The following is an 8314-nucleotide window of genomic DNA, read 5'->3' as shown; positions in this document are numbered from 1 at the left end:
AAGGCATGTGCTTGCATGAGGGGCTAATGTCAATTCAAGGCCTCCAAAGGCCACTTGGCCAAGCAAATGGATGCGGAGGCAACAACAGCATGGAGTAGCTTCCCAGCTCTCCGTGTTACAAATTGTGGTGGTTAATTCCCAGCATGCTGTTTGTATTGGTTAATTACAACTTTCTTAAAACTTTGAGCTGTAGACTTCCCTCATTCCATTTATGGAAAATATTTACCGTATTAATCCAAAGGGAGGGGGAAAAAAGGCAAACCTCCTTGGCCAACCAGTCAGCCAAATCAGAGTTATTTTCTGACTGACCATATCTGAGTTTATTTTTCAAAGCAGATAAATGTATCTCTATGCATATCCTTTTGACAACTACCTCACCACTCAATTCTACTTAGAAGAGAGGTAGGTAGATAAGACTTAAAGTCTCACAATGCATTTATCACTTGGCTGAAATAAGACACTGCCTTTGGAGTATTTCTTACCTGAGCTCATTTTGCTTTGCTGGGTTGAGGATTCCTCTCAGGAGCTGTGTATTTTTGAATTATCCCTTTGTTTAGGGTCCGTAGGTTTTGACTCTCAGGGAAGGGTCCCCCAGTAAATATCGGAATGTGTAGAGGACTAGGTCTTTCTATTGAGTGTGTGTGTGTGTGTGTGTGTGTGTGTGTATGTGTGTGTCCAGATAAAGGGGTGCCTGTTCATCAGATTTCAGGATATAACAATACTCTATGGCACTTTCCACATGTGCTCTTACTAGCTTAGATGAGAGGATGAATAAAGGAAAAAATGGGAAAATTGTCCTCGTATTCCTGCAACCTGGGTAGTGGGGAAATGTCTCGTTGGTTCCATTTAGTGGAAACATTTTTTTCTTTGAATGCTTGGAAGCTTCACATAGCAAGTCTTCAGTATTTCAGGAGCATGGATATATGTGCCTGGCTCTAAGAAGCCAAATATGAACATGACACTTTCTTTCTTCTGAAGAAGCTTAGTCTAGGGGGAAAGAAAGGGTTTTAAGAAGCTATTTTTCAGAGTTGGGCCTTTGAAGAGATTGAGAGGATCATAGAAGCTGGAATAAGATGGATCTGAGTTCCTCTGTTTTGCTTGTCTGGGCTTCAGCTGTTTCTTTACATGTATGGGCTTCTATTTCTTCGTACATAAAATGAGCTTAGTCAATATCTTGTTAAGTTGCTATGAGGGTTAAATGAGTTAGTGCATGTTAAGTTCCTGGAATGTAATATTAATGTGCTTGATTAATAGAAATTACCTAGAGCTATGATAGAGGTGTGGACCATACACTGTATGGGAAGTGCTTCCCAACGTATTTCCCATCATTGGTCTCATACAAAATGACCATCTTTCTGTGGCCTGCTGGTGTAAGAATCATCCAGCTGCCTCGTGGGCTGAGGGCGTCTGTATCTGAGCACACTTGTGATCCATTTGGGTCATACCAGAGTGCCATGGCACACTGGTGGGGAGGAAGTGTATAGGAATAATATATGGTAAATCTTTACTTGCCTCTGTGACACTCAAAAGCATCTAGTTCCTTATTTCCAGACCCCCCACCCCAGACTAGTATAGCATTTTAGTAGAATTCACCTGCCTGCACACCCATTAAACCATGGAAACAGTCCAGAGAAGTAGCTACAGCTGCCCTGCCCCTCCACTCTCCAGCCCAGCTCAGATTCTGCCGAAGACATAACTCAGAGTAGAACCTGGGGGAAAGGATGCCAGGGAATTTGGAGGCATATTGTCTGCTCACCCGCCTCCCTGTTGGCAGGCATCTTTCTATAACTCATTAAATGTGTTTGATGGGGAGGGCTGCAGTGCGACATTTTATAGTTTTTCTTCTCATGACCTCTCCTTGCCGCACCCCCGCTACTTCTAAATACTTAGCTATTTCCCTAGGATTCTCACTACACTTTAACCTCTCTTCTCTTTTTGGACCTCATTTAACTATTCACAAAACTATTTTTTCCACTGACTGTTTAAAAAAATGTAACGTCTGGTGGAATATGGGAAGATAATAACAGTCTAGTTGGTTGGGCAGTGTGTTTTCTGGGGAGGAAGAGGTAATAGGAAAAAAGATGAGTTCCATTCTTATTTGCTTTAATAGGAAAAAAAAATCCTGAAAATTTCAAAAGGCAAGATTCTACTTAATACAGGGGCTCCCATCTCTTTCTTACTAGCTTACTTACTTACTTACTTACTAGCTCTTTTAAATCCAGAAGTCCTAACTTTTCGGATTCCTAGAAATTCAATTGAATTGTGACAGATAAACTGGGTTATCTTTCTATTGGGCCTTTAGTTTCATCACTGGATCAGAAAGGCAGTCTGATTACAAACCATATCTTTCTGAATTTTTCTGCCTTCTTAAGGATTCAAATATAAAGAGCTCTCTCTCTCTCTCTCTCTTTTTTTTTTTTTTCTTATATCTGAACATTTAAGATTCAGGTAGTTTTTCATCTAAAGAAATATTTAAAACCAGAACATCTTAGACAAGTATAAAAAAAAAAAACCTGCTTGACTCTTAAGGAAAACAAGAGTGTTAATCATCTCTCGAGATTAAAAATTCCCAAGTCTGAGTTTTAGCTAAGGATATTTTAGGCTATAGCATCTTTGACTGACACTGTAATAAGGCAAAAGCAAGGTGCAAGGCCTCACTCCATTTGCAAACTATATAACCTTTCAAATGTGTCCTAGAATTCTTAATATTAAAAGCGTAGGAATTGAAATATTCAGCCTCTTCTAATGTGGTGAGTAGGGGGTAGATTTCACCTGACAAAAGAAATTTTTGATAACTTATATATTCTTTGACTTTTATGAAAAGGTACCACTTGGGTGGAGCACACTGCCGATGCAAATTTTTGACATTTAGTTTAAGTAGGGAGTTTGGTCTCTCTCTCGTTTTAGCTTTGCTCTGAGTTGATACTGACCCAAATTCCTCTTTTAAGGTAGATAATGTTCAACTTGGTGACGTAAGTGAATCACCCCAGAGAAGTTCTGAATAGGATGCGTGAAATCAACCAACAGTGGCATATCATAAGGGAGAAAGAACTAGGCTCTGAAATCAGAAACTCGAGATTTTAGCACAAACCCTGCTGGCATTGGGCAAGATCACTGCTGTAGACTCAGTTTCTTCATCTATAAAACGGTGTGCATTAAAATATCTACTGCTTAGGATAATTAGAAACATTAAATTAATGTCTGGCCTACAAACAAGCACAGAAAATGTTAGCTATTATTAGTCCAGCATTTAAGAGAGTACATAGTACATGAGAAACCTAACATAACTACAATACAGGGGAAATTATTTAACTTATGTAACATTCACTGGATACTTACTGTGAGCCAGACACTATTCTAAGCATTTTATATATAATTCATTTGATTTATTGAATTAACTGAAAATGTATTGATCTATATTAACAAGGTATTTTTCTATGTGAGCTGTTCTTAAGTAAAGGTATTTATGATGCATCCAGAATCCATGAGTTGTTTTCAAGAAAAATACCAACTCCTTGAAATGTATGTAACTTTCCAATTATATGTACCTATACACCTTTTTGGGGGCGGGGAAGGAGGAGGTAACAGAATCAAATTTCCAAAGATGTTCTACAAATCTCAAAGTGGATAAGAATTACTGATACAAATTATTGTTTCAATGGCCACTTCCAACTGTGTAGGACAAGATGTGTGAAGCTCAGGAAATGGTTCATTCACTCCTAAATGTTGTCAGTTGCCAGATTTCTATGAGTAACACCACAGAATATGCTAATTCATCTCTGAAGGTCTTTCTCTCATTGTAAGTAGGCTAGAACTCACTTAAGAATTTATTTCCCACACCATCTTCAATGTCTATTCATAAAGTGGGGCTGTTTGGAAGAAAAGCAAAAGAAATCCTTCATTTTCCTAAGCATTTGTGTTAAGAATGGACAGATGTATCAAAAGCTATGACAGGTCAATCCCATATGTTCCCCAATCCGGCACTTCATCCTTGACCCTTGTTACAAGGAACACTTTGGGGAAGAACCTAGTGGTTGCTCACACAACTTTTTATCTCACACAGTTCTTGTCACATAGTAGCTGCTCAAAAATTATTTATTGAAGAAATGAATGACAAAATAAGCCCTTACATTTCAGTAAATCCTATATAAATATCTGTATCAGTACATATTCTATATGGGGGAAATCAAGGACTTAAAACTTTATACTTAGTGTGTTGTTGATCAGAACCAATACCAGCTAGAGAGAATTTTTTTAACATTTTTTATTGATTTATAATCTTTTTACAATGTTGTGTCAAATTCCAGTGTTCAGCACAATTTTTCAGTCATTTATGGACATATACACACTCATTGTCACATTTTTATCTCTGTGAGTTATCATAACATTTTGTGTATATTTCCCTGTGCTATACAGTGTAGTCTATTCTACAATTTTGAAATCCCAGTCTATCCCTTCCCACCCTCCACCCCTCTGGCAACCACAAGTCTGTATTCTCTGTCTGTGAGTCTATTTCTGTCCTTTATTTACGCTTTGTTTTTGTTTGTTTGTTTGTTTTTGTTCTTGTTTTTTAGATTCCACATATGAGCGATCTCATATGGTATTTTTCTTTCTCTTTCTGGCTTACTTCACTTAGAATGACATTCTCCAGGAGCATCCATGTTGCTGCAAATGGCATTATGTTGTCGGTTTTTATGGCTGAGTAGTATTCCATTGTATAAATATACCACTTCTTCTTTATCCAGTCACCTGTTGATGGACATTTAGGCTGTTTCCATGTTTTGGCTATTGTAAATAGTGCTGCTATGAACATTGGGGTGCAGGTGTCATCCTGAAGTAGATTTCCTTCTGGATACAAGCCCAGGAGTGGGATTCCTGGGTCATATGGTAAATCTATTCCTAGTCTTTTGAGGAATCTCCACACTGTTTTCCATAGTGGCTGCACCAAACTGCATTCCCACCAGCAGTGTAGGAGGGTTCCCCTTTCTCCACAGCCTCTCCAGCATTTGTCATTTGTGGATTTTTGAATGACGGCCATTCTGACTGGTGTGAGGTGATACCTCATTGTAGTTTTGATTTGCATTTCTCTGATAATTAGTGATATTGAGCATTTTTTCATGTGCTTTTTGATCATTTGTATGTCTTCCTTGGAGAATTGCTTGTTTAGGTCTTCTGCCCATTTTTGGATTGGGTTGTTTATTTTTTTCTTATTGAGTCGTATGAGCTTCTTATATATTCTGGAGATCAAGCCTTTGTCGGCTTCACTTGCAAAAATTTTCTCCCATTCCGTAGGTTTTCTTCTTGTTTTATTTCTGGTTTCCTTTGCTGTGCAGAAGCTTGTAAGTTTCATTAGGTCCCATTTGTTTATTCTTGCTTTTATTTCTTCTAGGAGAAAATTTTTGAAATGTATGTCAGATAATGTTTTGCCTATGTTTTCCTCTAGGAGGTTTATTGTATCTTGTCTTATGTTTAAGTCTTTAATCCATTTTGAGTTGATTTTTGTATATGGTGTAAGTAGTGTTCTAGCTTCATTGTTTTACATGCTGCTGTCCAGTTTTCCCAACACCATTTGCTGAAGAGACTGTCTTTATTCCAATGTATATTCTTGCCTCCTTTGTCAAAGATGAGTTGACCAAAAGCTTGTGGGTTCATTTCTGGGCTCTCTATTCTGTTCCATTGGTCTATATGTCTGTTTTGGTACCAATACCATGTTGTCTTGATGACTGTAGCTCTATAGTATTGCCTGAAGTCTGGGAGAGTTATTCCTCCAGCCTCTTTCTTTCTCTTCAGTAATGCTTTGGCAATTCTAGGTCTTTGATGGTTCCATATGAATTTTATTATGATTTGTTGTAGTTCTGTGAAATATGTCCTGGGTAATTGGATAGGGATTGCATTAAATCTGTAGATTGCCTTGGGCAGTGTGACCATTTTAACAATATTGATTCTTCCAATCCAAGAGCATGGAATATCTTTCCATTTTTTAAAGTCTTCTTTAATTTCCTTCATCAATGGTTTATAGTTTTCTGTGTATAATTCTTTCACCTCCTTGGTTAGATTTATTCCCAGATATTTTATTAATTTGGGTGCTATTTTAAAGGGGATTGTTTCTTTACTTTCTACTTCTGTTGATTTATCATTAGTGTAAAGAAATGCAACTGATTTTTGAACTTTAATTTTGTAACCTGCTACCTTGCTGAATTCTTCAATCAGCTCTAGTACCTTTTGTGTGGACCTTTTAGGGTTTTCTATATATAGTATCATGTCATCAGCATATAATGACACTTTTACCTCTTCTTTTCCAATTTGGATCCCTTTTATTTCTTTCTCTTGCCTGACTGCTGTGGCTAGGACTTCCAGGACTATGTTGAATAGCAGTGGTGATAGTGGGCATCCTTGTCTTGTCCCAGATTTTAGTGGGCAGCTTTTGAGTTTTTCACCATTGAGTACTATGCTGGGTGTAGGTTTGTCATATATAGCTTTTATTATGTTGAGATATGTTCCCTCTAAACCCACTTTGGCGAGAGTTTTTATCATAAATGGGTGTTGAATTTTATCAAATGCTTTTTCTGCATCGATTGAGATGATCATGTGGTTTTTGTCCTTTCTCTTGTTGATGTGATGTATTACACGGATTGATTTGCGTATGTTGAACCAGCCCTGTGTCCCTGGGATGAACCCCACTTGGTCATGATGTATAATCTTTTTTACGTGTTGTTGGATTCTATTTGCTAAAATTTTGGTGAGGATTTTGGCGTCTATGTTCATCAGTGATATTGGCCTATAATTCTCTTTTTTTGTAGTGTCTTTGCCTGGTTTTGGTATCAGGGTGATGGTGGCTTCATAGAATGAGTTTGGGAGTATTCCCTCCTTTTCAATCGTCTGGAAGAGTTTGAGAAGGACTGGTATGAGTTCTTCTTTGTATGTTTGTTAGAATTCCCCGGTGAAGCCGTCCGGTCCTGGACTTTTATTTGTAGGGAGGTTTTTAATTGCTATTTCTATTTCCTTTCTAGTGATCGGATTGTTCAAGTGTTCAGATTCTTCTTGATTCAGTTTTGGTGGACAGTATGTTTCCAGAAACTTGTTCACCTCCTCTAGGTTATCCAGTTTGTTTCCATATAGTTTTTCATAATATTCTCGTATGATATTCTGTATTTTTATTTTGTTTGTTGTAATTTCTGCATTCTCCTTCCTTATTTTGCTAATTTGTGCTCTCTCTTTTTTCTTCTTTGTGAGTTTGGCCAGAGGTTTGTCGATTTTATTTACTTTTTCAAAAAACCAGCTTTTGGTTTGGTTGATTTTTTCTATGGTCTTGTTAATGTCTATTGTATTTAATTCCTCTCTGATCTTTATTATTTCCTTCCTTCTGCTGCTTTTTGGGGCTTTTTGTTCTTCTTTTTCTAATTCATTCAGGTGGTGGGTTAAATTGTTTATTTGAGATTGTTCTTCTTTTTTCAGGAAGGTCTGTGTCGCTATAAACTTCCCTCTTAGCACTGCCTTTGCTGTGTCCGATAGGTTTTGAGTGGTTGTGCTTTCATTATCATTTGCCTCAAGGTATTTTTTAATTTCAGCTTTGATTTCCTCATTGATCCATTGTTTTTTCAATAACATATTGTTTTTTTTTTTTCCTATTACAAATGCTTTGGGTTTAGATTTTTTTAGATGGCCAAATTCCAATTTAGAAGACTTTTTAAAGAAAAAAACATATAAAGAAGAAATTTTTAACATTTTTTTTTGGTATGCCAAAAATTATTTTTTTATTTTTTTAACATTTTTTATTGATTTATAATCATTTTACAATGTTGTGTCAAATTCCAGTGTTCAGCACAATTTTTCAGTCATACATGGACATATACACACTCATTGTCACATTTTTTTCTCTGTGAGTTATCATAACATTTTGTGTATATTTCCCTGTGCTATACAGTGTAGTCTATTCTACAATTTTGAAATCCCAGTCTATCCCTTCCCACCCTCCACCCCTCTGGCAACCACAAGTCTGTATTCTCTGTCTGTGAGTCTATTTCTGTCCTTTATTTACGCTTTGTTTTTGTTTGTTTGTTTGTTTTTGTTTTTGTTTTTTAGATTCCACATATGAGCGTATTGTTTAATCTCCATGCTTTCCTTTTTTTCTCCTTTGTTTCTCTGTTGTTGATTTCCAGTTTCATGGCATTGTGGTCAGTAAAGATGCTTGAGATAATTTCTATCTTCTTAAAATTGTTGAGGTTCCTTTTGTGCCCAAGTACATGATTGATCCTGGAAAATGTTCCATGTGCACTTGAAAAGAATGTATATCCTATTTTTGGGGGGTGTAATG

This window comes from Camelus dromedarius, chromosome 16 (genome assembly GCF_036321535.1).
Source record: "Camelus dromedarius isolate mCamDro1 chromosome 16, mCamDro1.pat, whole genome shotgun sequence".
NCBI lineage: Eukaryota > Metazoa > Chordata > Mammalia > Artiodactyla > Camelidae > Camelus > Camelus dromedarius.
This window is presented reverse-complemented; position numbering follows the sequence as displayed.